This window comes from Meles meles, chromosome 11 (assembly GCF_922984935.1).
Source record: "Meles meles chromosome 11, mMelMel3.1 paternal haplotype, whole genome shotgun sequence".
Classification (NCBI taxonomy): Eukaryota; Metazoa; Chordata; class Mammalia; order Carnivora; family Mustelidae; genus Meles; species Meles meles.
In genome coordinates, this window is record NC_060076.1 from 12,724,073 (window position 1) to 12,742,247 (window position 18,175).

Genomic DNA, 18,175 nt, shown 5'->3' on the forward strand with positions numbered 1-18,175 from the left:
GCCTGACCTCACGCTGCCGGCTCCTTCCCCTGCACCGAGCTGCCTCCCCGTGCAGTCTTTTCTCGCCACCAGACACACAAGGATTGATTTTTGTGCAAAGGGTGAACGGCAGGGAAGTCAGCCACCTGAGCCAGTTCTGATCCTCCACTCCGCAAGGGCAGGAGCCTGTCTCTTTGCCCCTCCGCTGGACTCTGTGATGTGCAGACTGTCCTGCCCCAGGCTGAGTGTCACCTGTCTTTCTCCTACCCTCTGGCTACTTCCCCTTCCATCTATCCTGTCTTCTCTCCTCTGCCCCTCAGAGACGATTGTGTGACTCTCCTCGAAGATGCGTTTGAGCCCGTCCTGAGATCTTTGCTGGTTAGTAATGAGCAAGGTGATGCTGAATTGACTGTGGTTCCTCCTCGGGTGCCACATTCAAGAGGAGCTTTTGGAAGACGGCTTCACCTGCAAAAGCCAGTGGGATGAGGCCCCCCTCTGCTGGTGACCAGGCTGTGGGGTGGGTGTTCTCGCACTCAAAATCCCTACTCCATCCTAGCAAAGCATTTAAGGGCCTTAAAATCTCCCCTGCTAGCCCTTTAGCTGCACCCCTGCCAGGCTCCCCTGCCTCCCCCCCCAGCTGTCTTCTCCCAGGTTGGGCAGGTGCCAACACCCTTGCTCCCACTGACCTCTTGGGCTGGAATAGCGTTCATCCCCCTCTCCCTGCCCGCTGAACTTGGAGCCCCACTTCAATATCCAGCCAACTGTGACCTCTGCCATGAGCCCCCTGCCTCCCCATGCAGAAGCAGCTGCTTCTTCCTCTGTGTCTTCTTAGCACCTGGTAGGTTCCTCTATATATATTGCTTTTCGTGGGGATAATGATTTGTTTATGGACACTAAACTGTGAGCACGTTGAGGACAGAGGTATCGCATGCACGTGTGTGTGTGTGTGTCTGTCTGTCTGTCTGTCTGTCTAGTGTCTGGCCTACAACAGGCATCCAGGGAGGGCCTGTGACCTGGAAGAACGTGAGGACGTGTGCCAGTGCCGGCCTCAGCAGCAGAGTGACAGAGAGACACATTAGTGAGGGAGCGAGTCCAGCCCTGTAGCTCTCCTCTCTCTGTCCTCCCGTTTCTTGCCAGGAAAGGATGCTTTTGTCTGGGGGTTATGCTGCTGAGTCTTCTCTGGGACTGTCCAGCAGGGGGCTCTCGCCTACCATCACCTGGGAGAGTGACCGCGCCCTCCCCTTGTCCTTCCTCAGCCCTGCTCCCCATCCCCAGCCTGACCTGTTACCTGACCTGACTGCATAGCTGGCGAGTCGGGAACAAATGCAGACTTGCCATCCACCGTTGCTTTGCAGTGTCTCTGACCTGACCTGAGGGGATAGGGCTCACATACTTGGGAAGTCTCCCCCCCTGCACAGGTAGGGGCTCTCTTAGTCATCACTGTGTTGCCAGGCCTGAAGACAACACCTGGCTCATGTAGGTGCTCGGTGACTCACAGTTCACTCTCATCGAAGGAAACGGAAACCAGAGCTGGGCAGTAGTGGTAAAAACAGATTTTATTCAGGAACTCTTGCAACAGAGGAAGAGGCCTGGGCTGCATTCTGTATACCACTAGGATGAGTGGGGATGTTTAGCCAAGGAGTGGGATGTGGGTGAAGGGATGGAAAATCACCAAGAAGAAACCTCAGGGGCAAGGCAGGGTGCTGGCTAGAGCAGTTGGACAGGATTCTCGCTGCAGCAGGTCAGGGGCATCAGATACCAAAGGCGGGGGACGAGGAATTCGATGAGATACTGAGAGGGATCAGATACTGGGTGGGGGATTCCTGCTGAACTGCTGAGACCGGGCCGTGCAGAGACCAGCGAGGGAGGCCAAAGGTGGAGGCCTGGCAGAGGAGCCTGACTAAAGTTTGGTCACCGAGAGGCTTTGTCACGGCAAGGGACCCTGGGAACGTAGACTCCTGTGGTATCCAGAAAGAAAAGGAACTGCATTTTGGGAACGGCCTGCAGTCTCTGCCACAGCACAAGCCTAAAGAAGGATTTGGAGTCTGTCAGACCTGCGTGCTAATCCGGGCTTTGCTCCTTGCTAGCTGTGTGGACTAGGAGGAGGCAGTTATTGAACTTGTCCAAACTTGGAGCCCCAGTGTCCTCAGCCGAATCATGGGGATAGTAACCCCCACCTCAGAGGACAGTTGAGGGAGAAGCCCAGTGCATAATCCAGCACACTGTGAGTGTTATCGCTCTCGTCATTCGTGTCTTCATTATTACCATATATCTCAATGTCACTGATGGACTAAAAACTTAAAGACACGCCCATGGTAAAAAATCAACGTAGTATCAAAGGGTGACCTCCGAGAAATATGTCCCTCATCCCACCTTCAGTGCCCTCCCTCAAAGGCAACTACCGTGGGCAGCTTCTTGGTAGGTTTCCAGAGATATGCAGGCAGAAGCATCCACATATAAATAGTTCTTTTTCTTTAGCTAATGCTTTCATATGATGCACTCCATTCTGCACCTTTTATGTGACTGAACAATAGAGCTTGGCTACTGTTTTACGTCAGCACGAATTGATTTACCGCATCCTTTCCTTTACGGCTGCACGACATCCCGCAGCGTGGGTGTCCCATCACTTACTGAACGGATGCCCCATCGACATGCATTTGACCATCTACAGGTGTTGCTACTCTATAAAGCTGTGCCCACCATCCCCTCGCGTATATGTCTTTGTGTGCTTGTGTGAGAATATCTGTAGGACAAAATAAATAAATAAATAAAAATCTAGCATTCATTAAAATGGGGAATGTTTTCATTCTGGTCACTATTGTGGAGAAAAAGATTAGGAATTAGAGATTTGGCTTGTCATGAGAAAGCGAGGATAAAGTACATGGTTTCTTTATTTTTAAAGCCTTTGCTAATAATAGACCCTTGTTTCCTCTTCCCTTGATGCCTTGGATTCCAGATTCCTCAGCAGGGATCTTTGGCAGATACACAAACCAGTGCAAATCAGCTTTCAGCTTGAGAGTTTATTTTCCCACATAAACACATTGTCAACCAACTTTCTTTTTTTTTTCTTTTTAAGAGAGACAGAGATCGCAAGTAGGCAGAGAGGCAGGCAGAGGGAGAGGAAGAAGCAGGCTCCCCGCTGAGCAGAGAGCCCGATGCAGGGCTTGATCCCAGGACCTAGGATCATGACCTGAGCCGAAGGCAAGGCTTAACCCACTGAGCCACCCAGGCGCCCTGTCAACCAGCTTTCTGAATGCCCTACTCATTGAAGAAGTTGGGTTGACTATAATAGAAACAAAGTCCTTTTGCTTGCTTGCTTGGGTTTGAGTGGCAGAGAAGCAAACACTGCGAATGCTTTCTCTGTGTTAGGTATTTTTCACAGATTATCTCATTTGATCCTTATAAACCTTTGAGGTGAAAAATATCATCCCTGATTTCCAGACAAAGAAAGGGCTGGGTTCACAGAGATTAAGCAACTTGCCCAAGGTCATGCAGAATCGAGATTTGGACTCAAGTCTTGATAACCGTACCACTCTGTGGGCCTCTCTTGTTCTTTTATAGGGGACTCTAGAACTTTCCTGAATGTTCAGTAAGTTTTACCTATTGCATAGACATCTGATGATTAGTAGCGCCCCTTGATGATTTTGTGGCTTTTCTGGGTTTAGTAGAGACAGAGGGTCTGTTACGGCCCCAAGTTCAGTGTCTGGTATGTTTCAGTCCTTAGGTCATTAATCCAGTCACTCTCAGGTGACTAGTCCAGTCGACACTGTCGGCTCTGTTCGTTTATGCATTTGGGTGACTTCTGCCCCTCAGCTCTAAGGCAAGATTGCTCTCCTGTGACCCTGTACTCTGGCTCTGTGTCTTTCCCTCGTGTTCTCCCCACAGCCTTTACTAAACTTCTGTGTTTTCTGTCTCTTAGTAAAGAAAGGTCATGTAAAAGCACCTTCTAAATGGTCCCACAGCCTTTACTAAACTTCTGTGTTTTCTGTCTCTTAGTAAAGAAAGGTCATGTAAAAGCACCTTCTAAATGGTATGGCCTTATTATAACAAATACCCCAACCCCTGCCGTCCCACACTTTGTCACCGCAGTTCTCCAGCCCATGAGCTGATGTCACTTGAGCTTGGAGTCTGCTTTCTTTTCTGAAACCTGGTTCACTTCTGCCCAGCTCCCAGGAAATCTGTTGCCTGTGAGCAAAAATTAGCACATTAAAGCTCCCTCCCACACCCACCCTTTAAAACATCATATCCCAGAGAACCACATTATAATTCAATCCACTGTATCCTGGGAAGGGCCTGTTTCTTCAGAACACATCTGAGAATCGTGCTTTGTGCCTGCAAATTCTCTTTTTTATTAATTTAATTTATCTTTATTAGCTCTTGTTTCCATATTAGCACAGCTCTCTTGTTGGGCTATAAATTCACTCTTGTTTTATTATTTATTAGCAAACATTTTTTAAGGGCCTGATGGTGTCAGGCTACCATCTCCATTATCTCACATATTCCTCCGAAATCACTCTGTGGACGGGCGGTATTAATAACCCCCTTCGCAGTTGGGGAAAATGAGGCTCAGAGAGGTTCGTTAACTCGTCTGTGTTTCATCTAGTAAGTGGTAGGTCTGGGATTTGAACCTCAGTGTTTGGATTCTAAATCCATAACCTCTCCCAGATGAAAGCCACGGCTTATAGTTTCTTATTATCTGGCTGCTTCAGTTACTCTACTCAACTCCTTAATTAGTGGTGACTCCAAATCAGTAGCCTTCTGGTACAGGGGAATGGCTTTTGTTTTGACAGGACTACGTAATCCATACTGAGAAGGCGTTACTTAATCCGGAATGAGAGACGGTAAAAATCCACAGGAAAGCTGGAAGAAAGGAAGGGGAGCAAATTTTATTTGACCGGCTGGCTGATTGATCTCTGGAGAGTTTACTTTCTTTTTGTATCCCCGTTCCTTTTCTTCTTGGAAGGCTAATGTACTTCAAGGAGCTCCACCCAGTTCTTTTTTTTAATAAGAGGTTTTTTTTTTAATATTTTATTTATTTATTTGACAGAGAGAGAGGTCACAACTAGGCAGAGAGGCAGGCAGAGAGAGAGGAGGAAGCAGGCTCCCCACGGAGCAGAGAGCCCAATGTGGGGCTCGATCCCAGGACCCTGAGACCATGACCTGAGCTGAAGGCAGAGACCTAAACCACTGAGCCACCCAGGCGCCCCTCCACCCAGTTCTTAATAACGTCCAGGAGGTGGCAGCGAAGTAAGTGCCTGGCGTGTTGGGTTTTAGGTTTTCTGAAGCCTTAACTCAGCATATCCCAACTTGTCTGATCATAAAAATCACCTGCAGCATTTGTTAATGTTGGATTGCCCAGTAGGGATGGGACCTGGGAAATCTCTCTCTCTATATATATATATATATTTATAAAAAAAAAGTTTTTTTTTAAAAATCTTATGATCAGACTAGCCTGGGAAACACTAAGTATCATCACTGGAAATTGGGTCTTTTTTGGTCTACTGTCCTCTGTAGATTTGAAGCACAGCCGGTCACACTGCACTGCAGTAGAGAGAACATGTATTCTGGAGAATTCTGGGGTCAGAAAGCACAGGATTCAGAAACCCAATGTGACCACTTATAAACTGTCTTATTTTGGGTTACATAATTGAACATCCTCATCTTGAGAACTGTCCTGCCATTTTCTCTGCCAGGAAATAAAAAATTGTTTTCCTTTCTCTCCCTCTTCCCGTCTCCTCGGGCTTCTTCTTCTTCAGCTCCCAGGGATGCATTCCCTGATTCCCTGATTTCCCCCAAGCTGGGTCACTCACAATTATTTTTATAAGAATTTTTTAAGTGTGTCTCATTCCCTCTGGACCCGAAGCCCCTTGAAAAGAAGAACCATGTCCCTTGGGTTTCTTATTTATGACTCTCATGTTTATTATTGTACGCCCAACCCCTAGCACAGCCTGATATGAATGACCTTGGAGCTTTGTTTTTCTTAACTGTGAAAGTGGATGAACACAATCAATCCCCAGGGGACTTGGGAGATTAAATGAAATAGTGAGTGTTAGAACAACTGGCATACAGTAGGTGCCTAATAAATGTTAGTTCTTCCTTTCTGTTAAAAAGCAAAGTTCAGCTGAGTTCATTTAAAGATCTTTTTGGCTTTATCCAACAACTCATCAATCAGGCAACACTCCGTGCAGCAAAGAGAAAGTAACCCCAAGGAACTGTGTAAATGAGAGTTTTGCATAAGCAGAAGGGAATAGGGAAAATAAATTTCTAGCAAAAAGTGGATTGTTTTGGGCCAGATCACCTTCCTTTGGGGAGAGGCAGAGTTCTATCAGGCAGATCACTTTACTAGTATGGATCAGGTAATTCTGGATGGACTAGTTAGAGATTACATTCCTGGAGAGGCTGAAAATCCTTTTGGGGCCTGTTGTTTCTTTTTTTAACTCTTACTTTGGAGAACCCACTTATGATTATTAGTTCTGAATGGAATAGATTAATAGGCTTGAAGGCTGTTTGCTCAATACACTATTCTAAAAGGTTTCTAATATTCTTAAAGGTTTAGTTAGAATTCAGTCTACCTTTCTCCCTGCCCCCCTCCTCCCCCAAGTCTAAAGACTGTCTTCTGCCGGTCTTTTAACTTTATTCTGGTGACCCACTCTCTAATAATTTGTACCTGACTGCCTGTGGATAGCATATCTTTACATTTTCTTTATTCATTTGGTGCTAAGAATTAAAACAGTATCACTGTAGACTGAACTTAGTATTTTTGAAAGATCATGGGTGGTAGGATGGGTTTCAAAGGTAGCTTTACAGACTCTCTTTTCCTGGAATTCTTTAGAAGGAGACTACGAATATTGTCTTGTGAAGATTTCTTCTAATCTTTTGTGAAATCCAGACTGGTGTTAGTAGGTGAAGCAAATACAGAATTTTATTTTGTTTCCCTCCCAGTTGGGACCCACTTGGGGATGTGTGACTGCCATTCAGACTTGAAGTGTAGGAGAAGGACTTACCATTAATGGTTCTTCCTCTGACACAGTGGCAAATGGAAGGTGCCCAGGTGTCAGGGCAACCAACTATCCCAGTCTGCCCGGGACTGAGGCAGGGCCTGGGGCACTAGTCTTTCAGTATTGAACCCAGGACCATCCTGTGCAAACGGGTGAATTGGTTGGCATCCATGGAGCAGCTGGCTGGAGGAATTGAGATGACAGCGAAGCAAACATTAGCATGCTTTTCTGTTGTTTTAAGGGACACAGGAACCAAGGAACCAAAAGTTAAACTGCTTTGTAAAAAAAACTTTGCAAAAGTTTTTGAAAATTAATTTCACCTCTAAAGCCACCAAACTAAATATAGGAGGTCTCATATAAATGCAATTGCTTTTGCACCACTTAGAAACTCAATGACAGTCACTTGGAAATGAATGGTATTGTGTTGTAAAACCCAGTCCTGTCTTTTCTGCACCTGAATGGCTACAGCTAGCCAATTTAGGTAACCCATTTTCTAGCGTTAATCATTTTCACTGATATGTTGTGAATAGTTCATCTTTGAAATTTTTTTTCTAGTTAAACACCAACAGTAGACCTGTTATTATCGTTGATGAGTTTCAAAAATAGGTCAGTTTTGAAAGGAGGGCCTTAACTCAGCATAAATTGTATATTATCACTTACATCTCACAAGGTAAAATATAAGCTTATTTTAATAGGTATTTATGCATATCTTATTCCTCAAAAGTATGTAAAGTGGCTTTCAAAAACACATAGATTTTTCCAAGTTTTTGAAAGTTTAGGTTAAAAAATCAGAGCAAAGGAACAATAAAAATGGTGTGGTTAGTGTCTAGCAATGCGAGATCTGAAGATTTTGCACGGTCTTTATGACGGGACACAGATTTGGTTCTGGGCTTTCTGGATACCAAGGGAAAACAGAAACACACCAAGCTGTGAAGTCATGGTGCTGGCAGAGAAAATGAAAGATATCACTTAAGAGAAAAATATTTTTTCCTAGTACTGAAAGCCGAGAGAAATCTCCCCAGAGGGCCTTCATAAAGGAGCCCCTGAGTGATGGCATTGGTCCATCAAACCCCCCATTCAGTGCAGTTTCAAGGTTTTGTATGAGATAGCGGCCCTCCGTGCACTCTGACAGCATAACCACCCAGTGCCAGTAAGACCCACGACTACATTTCATACAGTGGTCCTTCCCTGGGGCCGTGCCTTGGCCTCCTGGTAAGTGTTTTAGCCTTTAGATGTCTAGCTCCCAGCCCACCTCTGCTAAATCAGCATCTCTGTACTTTTGAAAAGCTCCTGGATAATCTTGATAGAGAATCACTTATTTAGAGGCTTTTTTTTTAAGCCATTGAAAGAGGAAACTCAAATGTCCAATAAACATTTGGAAAAAAAATTCAGTCTCACTAGTATTTTCACGAGTATGCCAAGTAAAACAATGATGAGCTACCATTTCACATGGACGCCGTTGGCAAAATTATGTAGCAGTAGCCAACAGAGTTAAGAGTGTGTATACTCTGTGACCCAACAATTCCACTTCCAGAGAACAGTTCTTATCTATGTGCACAAAGAGATACAATGAAGATGTTTATTGCGGTGTTCTTTGTAACGAGGAAGGATTGGAAAGCACCTTTATTCCATCAATGGTGAGATGTATGAGTCCATTTATGATGTGGGTTGAATTGTATCCCCCCTGAGAGACAGGTCCAAGTCTTAACCAATATCTGCAAACGGGAACTTATTTGGAAATAGAATCTTTGGAGAGGGGCGCCTGGGTGGCTCAGTGGATTAAGCCGCTGCCTTCGGCTCAGGTCATGATCTCAGGGTCCTGGGATCAAGCCCCGCATCAGGCTCTCTGCTCCACAGGAAGCCTGCTTCCTCCTCTCTCTCTGCCTGCCTCTCTGCCTGCTTGTGATCTCTCTCTCTGTTAAATAAATAAAATAAAAAACCTTTAAAAAAAAAAAAAAAAAAAAGAATCTTTGGAGAGGTAATTAAGTTAGGGATCTTGAGATCAGATGATCTTGGGTTAAAGTTGGGACCTAAATCCAATGACTGTCCTCATAAGAAACAGAAAAGGAGAAGACTTTGAGGTACATAGAGGTGAAGGCCATGCGACGACAGAGGCAGGAGTGGTTGACATTGGAGTGATGCATCTCAAAACTAAGGGGTGCCTGGGATTGCCAGCACCCACCAGAAGCAAGGGAGAGGCATGGAATGGATTTCCTTTCAGATCTCTCAGGAGGAACCAGCCCTGTCAGTGCCTTGGTTTCAGATTTCTGACCACCAGGACTGTGAGAGAATACGTTTCTGTTGTTTTAAGACACCCGATTTGTGATAATTGGTTATGGCAGCCTTAGGATTCTAATAAAATGGAAACCTTCCCCCAAACCATAGGTATGCCTACAAAAGGGTTATGGGGTTCTCCTTCAGCCAAGAGAGTGGAAACATGGAGCTAAAAGTCTTCCATAATACAAGAAGCCGTTTCCCCCTGACTCGAGGCTAGAAGAGCCCTTGGAGACCATGATCTGACTCCCCTCTTTTTAAAGGGGAGACAAGGGAAGTGACTTGCCCAAGACTCTATCACTAATAAGGGGCAAGCTTGGAGTTGAATACTCCAGAATCTATGTTCTTTTCCCTTCATTTGTGGCCCTGGCACGGGAATGTGTCTGGTCTTCTCAGTCAACGTGGCAGCAGTGACTGCAGGAGGGAGCTCAGGTGTTGGAATCAGAAGACTTGAGTTCAAGTCTTTGCTCTCGCAGTGTGGCAAGCCAAAGGTTATTAAATTCACTAACCCTTAGATTCTTTTTCCTGCCAGTGAGGCTAACCTTCGCTCCCAGAGCACCTGACTCTCTGGATTGTAAGGTTCCAGTGAGATAATATATGTGGAAAGGTGTTTATTAAACTGTAAATCACTATATATGTGGTATTACCATCGTCGTCTAATCTAGCCTCAGACCAGGAATGGGAAAACTCAGAAAGTGTGGTAAGCAGAATTCTAAGATGACCCCGTGGGGCCTTCACCCATACATAATCCTCTCCCTTTGAGTGAGGGTGGGACCTGTGGATTTGATAAGCTGTCACTCCTGTGATTTTTTTACAGCAAAAGAAAGATTCCCCTGGGTGGGCCTCACCAAATCAGGTGAGCCGTTTCAGAGCATTTTTCTCTGGCTGAGTTGCAGAAGAAGTGAGACAGACGTGCTTTAGCTAGTCTGGAAGAAAGCCAACATCCAGTCTTGTGAACTGCCCTTGGGGTTCACTATGGCAAGAGATTGTGGCAGTCTCGAGTTGCTGAGTATGGTCCCCAGCTGGCGGCTCTAAGGAAAATGAGGACCTCAGCCGTACAGCTGCAAGGAGGGGAATTCTTCCATACAGTGATGGAAGATGACCCTGAGCCCAGGCAGGAGTTGCAACCCTAGCAACACCTGCATTTCAGCCTTGTGATGATCTGAGCAGAGCACCAGCATGCCGTGGTGGACTTCTGACCTAAAGAACTGTGAACCCATAGGTGGCTGTTGTCTGAAGCCACTGGGTTTGTGGTTTTTTGGTTTTGTTTTGTTTTTGTTGAGTTTTTTTTTGGTGCAGCAATGGAAAATGAATACAGAGAGTAAAAGCTTTTCCTTGGGTGATAGAGCCATTAAGTGCCCACAGCTGTATGCCTCTCCAAGAAACTCAGAGCCCTTGTAAGGCTGGAGCTTCATCTTGCTGATCTCTGGATCAGCTGATCAGACTGCGTGGGTCTGTGCCCTAGCTCTACCACTTATGAAGTTAAAAAGGGAGGCAACTGGGGCGCCTGGGTGGCTCAGTCGGTTACGTGCCTGACTTTGCTTTTGACTCAGGCCGTGATATCGAGCCCTGCGTCAGCTCTGTGCAGAGCGTGGAGGCTGCTTTAGATTCTCTCTCTCCCTCTGACCTTCCCCTATACCCCACACCCCTGTTTTCATGTGCACAGGCACGTGCGTTCTCTCTTTCTAAAACAAGCAGACAACCGAGGCAAGTTACTTTACTTCTCTGTGTGTCCATTTCCTTCTCTGTAAGATGGAGATGATAATATTGCTGCCCCCTAGGGCTGTTAGCAGCACTGAGTGATTTTGTACATGTGAAGCGCTTACAGCTGTGCCGGGCGCAGAGTAAACACTCGGTAGATTGTTCTATCTCAGCATTTAGCCCATAGCTAGCACGTACTGGGCACTCGTGAATGCTTGTTGAGTGGATGAGTTCATTAATTTGGACTAGAATCTTGGTCCCCTGTTTCTTAATCCTATAGTCTTTCTACTAATCATTAGTTATAATAGAATGCAGATTTTTTTCCCAAAGCTAATTTTACTGGCCCAGTTTCTTCAGGAAGCACCAGCTTTTTTTTTTTTTAAGATTTCATTTATTTATTTGACAGAGAGAGATCACAAGTAGGCAGAGAGAGAGGGGGAAGCAGACTTCTGCTGAATGGAGAGCCCGATGCGGGGCTTGATCCCAGGACTCTGGGATCATGACCTGAGCCGAAGACAGAGGCTTAAACCACTGAGCCACCCAGGCACCTCAGGAAGATTTATAACACCACAAAAATACAGAGGTGTTTAAATTCGTTCCAGAGTGTTTCAGAACCTGACTCGGTGGAAGCCGACTGAAAGCTGTGAGTGGGCTGACTTTGTCTTAAACCGTGTCAGCGGATCAGGGTGACACACACTTTGTGCTATTTGCCTCATTATCTGGTTATCAGGGAAATACCAGCTGCCATTGGCAACTGAGCGAGGCCGTCAATCAGTTTGTTCTGAGCTCATGATATAAATTAAAAGATGTTGCTTAAATACTTAGTAGAGGAGTAGCAGCCCCTTATCTCAAGAAGCTAGTGAAGCAGTGGCTTTTGCTACAGCTGTTGGCTTGCTGAGCTGTGAATAATGAGAAGATTTGGAACTTGACAGTATAGTTCAACATCAGAAACAAAAGGAGACCCCCCAAAATTTGATAAGGAGGCCTGTACACTCTCATCTCCGCTCCCATCCCATTTGGATTGTTTTTACTGGTAATTCCTTTCAAAAGCCTGGCAGTCAGGTGGGTTCTAGCTGAAAACTAGACCATCACTCTCAAACTGGCCCACATCGAGGGGGTGTATTTCCTTTCCCACAGCTGCCTTGTTCACCTGCAGAGTAGTTATCAGAGCCTGGGCTGGAGAGATGGAGGGCCATCGCCGGCACATGTCTGCTGTATGGCTGAGCAGTTTCACATCAGGATTTGTTTTGAGGCTTAAGAGATTCTCGTTCCACTCAGTTCCCTGTCTGTTCCACGACCCCATCGTCGTGCGTTGTTCCTCTGCACTGAACCGCAGGCCACTCATTCCTCCGGCATCTGTGACTTGCCACTCCCTCTCAGACAGGGGTGGAGGCACCTGGAATACAGACATGACTGAGATGCTTTTCCTGCCCCGAAGAGACTTCTAATCATGCTGCCTTATACGTCCTTGTCTTTGTGCATGGGCCTCCTCCAGCCTAAACAAAACTTCATGCCTTCTGGGCTTGGCAAATTCCAGCTAATCTTTCAAGTTTCTAGTGAACCACGTCTCTTCTCTCAGAAGATGAACCTACACCCTTCTCTGTGCTTCCATAGCTCTTTGGCTCTCATCTGCTAGAGCGTTTGCCATGTTGCATGAGTGATCTATTTACAAGTTCGCATCCTAAAGACAGGAACTGCACCTTTTTCTCTGAATCCCTGGTGCTTAACTGAGTTGATCCATGTCATGTTTACCTGCATAAAAGACTAACTTGGTACAAGAGTATAACTATTCCTATGTAGGAGGGTAGAGGTGTGGGGATGGAGCCAGATAATTATTGTGACTTTCTAATACCTCTCTTACCAGCAGGGGGAGAGATGTGTTTATAAATATCCCAGTGTGGAAGTCTTTAGGCTCTGTGGTTTGAAAGGCCAAAGAGAGGCTCAGGGTCTTTCTCAAATTTATAAGGAGCCATTTTACTTGAAGTAAGAGTGAGTATGACCTTGAGTAACTTGAATCATGTCACCTATGGCAATCTAATTTCTATTTTTCCCTTGAGGACTATAATTTCTTTTTCTTTTTGGGGGGAGGTTGAGGAGTGGTGATGGTTATTTTTTCACAGGTTCAAAGCTACCAGGGACTAAATTCTGTGTTCTCTGAACACTTTTCAGTGCAATATTGGAGTTGGAGAGTTCAGTTATTTGTTCCTGGTACCCACTGTCTAGGACTGCTATGGGCCTCTGACCCTGGCCCTTTGTTTCCCTTTCCCAGTAAGCATTCCAAAAATATACTCACCCTTTCTTTAGTTCTCTCCTCTGTGACTCCCATATTTTTACCTCTTGCTTTGACTTTTCTCTACTCTCATTCTTGTATTTCTAATGCCTTGTGGGATAGTTCCAGTAAAAGGTCCTGTTGTCCCCTCCAGCTCAGTACTTCTAAAAGTCAGCTGTTTCTCTCCCCAGTGTACTCCATTTCCATTCATCCTATTCTGTTAGCAGCCCTAATGGGCACTGAAATCAGAAGGTGAGGGTTAGGACAGACAGATGTCAGTGCTCTGAGTCAGAGTACTTGGGCAGAGACAGTTCAGCACTCTGGAGAGCTCCCAGGTGGGGGCAGCTCCCTTACTCTGGGGCCGCCCCTGTCCTGTCCTACACACATCAACCTTAGTATGGTGTGCATCACTGGAATTCTGTGGTTGTTAAAGGAACCTTATTCATTTCTCCTAGACTTAGTTCTCTGGGAACTGAGGACTTAGTGGGGTGGATTCTGTTCCTTGCTCCACCACTTACTGGACACACTACTAAAGACTAAGTTATCTAATTGCTCTGAGTCTCAGTTTCTTCATCTGTGAAGTGGAATGGCAATATCTCTATTTACCTGATAGTGTTGTTGTGAGGATGAATTGAAGCAGCTCATGTAAAGTCGCAAGTATGCAGCACATAATATAGATTCAATAAATCATAGTCACAATTTTATTACTATGGAAGTTATTGGCCCAATAGTACCACTTTTTCTTAACAATATGTGGTGGGCTGGCTTAAGGCCGTCATGGCAGTGAGATGTCTCTGGGAGGTTACAGGTGGCTTCACGGGTCAGAGAAGCAAATGAATTCAGGGTGGAAGAGCCTGTCCTTTATCTAATAAGTGCTCTGGGAAACCACTTCTTTGTCCCTTGGTGTCATTGTTAAGATAGCATTGGGTGCTTTGGGGTCAAAACAAATCAACCAGTAGTTGGAAAAGAAGAACAGGCCCTCATAGACTTGCAGAATAGGAAGTATCCTTCATATGGCAAACAGGGAAATAGGCCCCAAAGAGATCCAATAATGCCCAAGGCGGCTCAGACAGTTAATGACCATAGGCAGAGGAGGACTGGGTCTCCAGGCTCTTGCTTGGCCTTTGTACAGGCTTTTGCTTCCTCCCAGGTGACCTCTTTCCTCTGTAGCCTTGGCAATCTCTCTGCCCTTCAAGAGTCAACTCAAATGTCACCTACCCCTCTGAGCCTTGGTTGCGTCTTCTGCACAAGGGGAGTGTCATGGCCATTCGGAAGCTATGTAGAGATTAAATGTCACCATGTGGGTAAAGAACTCAGCTCAGGGGCAGGTATATAGTAGATGCTTGATAGGATGGTGGCTACAGGCATCCAGTGCTCTGTCTGTGTGTCTAACTCAGCTGCTGTGCTGTGAGCTCTTTGGACGTAAGGACTCTTTCATTCATCCTCCTCCTGTTTTTACCTCTCCAGCTTTTGTCTCCCACCATGGACACTTTGACCCACACGTGGAACCTCTCAGCATTGTCTGATCATACCGCCTGGCTCAAAGGCACAACGTGCTTTTGTGTTCAGTGGATGCATTGATGTTCCAGCTAAACCATGGTGCATTTGACCGGCTTCCTGGTGCAGTTGCCACTGTGGACAGTCCTGAAAGGGCCTGGGTATCTGGTTAACTGGGGATGAGCTGCTGGAAGAGCTGTTGGGCGTGACTTTGGCAAAAGTCATTTGATAATCCTGGTTGGGAAGAAAGTGCTACTGGAATGGAAACCTGATTTGCCTTGCTTCCATTTCAGTTAATAAACACACTTAAAGTTTTGATGTGGAAGTCTTTGAGGTAATTTGAAGACTAATGTTGAATTGAAATCATTTACCCATGGTGAGGGAGCAGAGAGCTGTTGATAGTATAGGGGAGAAAAAAGAAATTTCTCTCTACCCTTCTCAGTCATTGGCTGAGACACCCCCTGCAACAAGTGAGAGATTAATAGGGGTGAACAAATTTGCATTTGCATCTTCTGGGGCCCCGAAGAATGAGACCCAAAGAAGCAACCAAACAGCTAGCTTTTATACTTTTTTAACAAGGAAACAATAAATTTGTGAGGAACTGACAAGACAAAGAAGTTTGAGCTTGAGGTAGTAAGTTAGAGAGGAAGTAACAAGGTTTGTTTACATAGTCTATGAGGTTCCAAATTCTCTCTTGCTGGTGATAAGAATTTCTCCTTTCCTCTGGGTATAGAGAGGGCACCTTTCACATGGGAGGTTTATTTTCTGCTCTCAGAGAGACAAAAGACAGAGCATCCTTCTTGCATCGTGTGTTTCTAATATAACTTTAATTCAAAATAATATACCAGAGTGGTGCATTTTGGGGCAGCCTTCCCCTAACCACATCAATAATTTTGCAGAACATACTAGAGTTAATTTATAATTTATAATTGATACTGCAACCCTTTTTCATAGGCCGAGTTACAGTGGAATGGAGTAAGAGTCACTTAATGTAGGTATCTTGTTGTTTGTGTCACCCTTGTGAACTGGAAAGTAGAAAAAGAACATAGTGCTAACTTGGTATCTGATCTTTTCAGAGCGATTTGCCAAATAAACTGAAATTTTAATTAAAACTGCAAGCCAAGAGGTAAATCACTTTAGAAGTTTGTGAAGTTTTTCTTTTTCTCTTGGTTGGTATAGTTACTACTAATAAAGATTCTTTACGAGTGGGAAATTAGATACCAGAATAAATAACTGGAGGAGATTGCTATGGGGCATTGAAATTATGAGAGGGGCAAGGTTCTCTTCTCCTCCTGCTAACATGGGCCTTTTTTCTATAGTTCAGTTGTTTGGTAACAATTCTGATCTCATTAGAAGTCTTGTGATCAGAAGCAGAAGCAAGGTAGATGGAGACCTCACTGCAGCTCTTCCAGCTCTAATTCATATGAGTCAATTATAATGAATGGATTTAATAAAAAAAATTACAATGTACTTTGGTGATTAACTCAGTGAACGACAAATGGCACGCTTACCCAGAGTATCATATTTGCAATAACCAAGAAGTGAACAGGAAAAGGAAACTTCATAGATCATAAGAATTGCTACTTTCCAGCAAAGGTTGTTAATTACTTATCCTTTTGCTATATTTATTGGCTCTATTAGAGGATGAGTAATTATTGTCTTCCTGGGAAACCCATTGGAGCCAGACGGCAACTTTATTAAATTGGAAGGCTCCTCAGAGTGCTAGTTATCCCTGTGGGATCCTCTCCATACAGAGTCTCCAACAACTAGGAATCTGGAGGAGGTAAGAGAGGACTGTCAGCCCATAGGCATGAAAGAAGGGGCTTCTTTAAAGTGCCCTGGCTGTCAGAGCTGTTCTTACCCCATGAAACTGGCAATGTGCTCTTACACCTCTGTCCCTTCCCTCACCCCGACTTGCAACACACTCTTTCTCTCCTTGCCCCATCACCACTCCACCCTGTCCCCACTCTCCTAGCCTTGGCTGGATTCCTCATGCATCTGGCTGCCCTTAGTTCCATTCTACCTCCCTTCCATTCTCCATTCCAGCCAGATCTGGCATAGCCCTGCTGGAGCACTTCCCTTGGCTCTCCTCTATCTGCAGAATCAAGTTCAAACCTGTCCGCTTGCCCTCTGAGCCCTTCATGACCTTTCTGGGTCAATGAGACCCATCCAGCTTCTTGTGCTCTCCAGAATCCCTGCCTTGCATGCACTCCGTCCTCCACCTGATTTTCTTTTCTCCTCATCTCTGCCTGGCAAACATCTATTTCACTCCCAGCTCAAATAGCCCCTCCTTGGTCCAACTTTCCTCCCGTGGAGCAGAAACAGTTGTTCCTGCTGAACCATCACACAGATAATGCCTCTGCCTTAACCCCAGGCCAGCTCTGGAATCCCTGGAGCCATGCTTGATTCACTACTGTTTTAGAAGAAGTGGATTTGTTGAGGGCCAACCTCTGCTTTCTCTACAGGGGGAGATGTCTGGGGACTTTTCCTCTCTGCCTCTCTCACCATGGGACTCAATTAGGTGAAGAACAATCCAGGATGCTCACTGTCACTGTAATAGGACTAACCTAGCTCCTTCTATGTGCCAGACTATTCACAAACATTTTTTCACTTACACAGTTGTTTTTAATTTTCCCAATACCCTCTGTGATGGAGGCTTTGCTAGTCCTCTTTCTAAAGGCTTTTTAAAACCAAAAGCCTTAGAAGCTGGCAGGGTTGAGATTTGAACCCAGGTTCTGGAAGTCAGGTCAAGGAGATTTGGTGTGAGTATAGGCTTTCCCCAGGGGTTAAGTGCATATCCAGGAAGACCTATATGGGTTCAAATACCTTGGATATACCCTGTGCACCTTTAACCTTGGACTGGCCCTAGAAAACACCCCCTCCACCATCTCCTTTGGGTAATATTTTACCAGTCAGTAAGTATGGGGTGAAGGGTGTTGGGAAAATATGGAGAGAAGAAAGAAAGCAGCATTTTTTGAACACCTACTGTATATTTCGCATCATGTGCCAGGCACAGGGCTAGGTGGCTTAGATGCATTATCAATTCATCTAATATTGTCATTCTTGTTCCTGCTGAAGAAATAGGCTTGGGGTTGCCCTATGTATGGACTCCCCCCACCCCACCCTGTCCCATTCAGAGATGCTGTGGTCAGGAAGCTGGCCAGTCCCTCCCCTACATGGGGAGGCCTTTTCTTGTTAGCCTGTTTTCCACAGGTAGGTTGGACCCCAGAATCTGCCTGTGGCCCCTCAGTTGGGTGGTTGGTGCTTCTCACCTGTCTTGGAGGATAGTGATGCCATTAGCTGAGATGTGAACAAGAGAGGAGTGAGCTAGCCTGCCTCTCTCAGGCTTCAAAGAGGAGACTCACCTTCTTTTGATATGCTCAGATTTGGCAGATGGAGCCATTTTCCATCTGGTCACACCCTTCAGCGGTTGATGGATCTCCACCAGTATTTTCTT

General features: G+C 45.4%; 1 protein-coding gene across 4 annotated transcripts in view; it reads left to right on the forward strand.

Annotated features, from left to right (window-relative positions):
• Nucleotides 1-18,175, forward strand: part of TTLL11 (tubulin tyrosine ligase like 11) — a 221,181-nt gene that overhangs the window by 20,863 nt on the left and 182,143 nt on the right. The window contains exon 1 of one of the 4 annotated variants that reach the window (XM_046023177.1): nucleotides 11,564-11,595. The exons of the other annotated variants lie outside the window; for them this stretch is intronic. The gene's annotated coding sequence lies outside the window, so the exon portion shown is untranslated. Of the gene's footprint in view, nucleotides 1-11,563; nucleotides 11,596-18,175 lie in introns of those variants that run through there. 4 annotated transcript variants of the gene reach the window in all.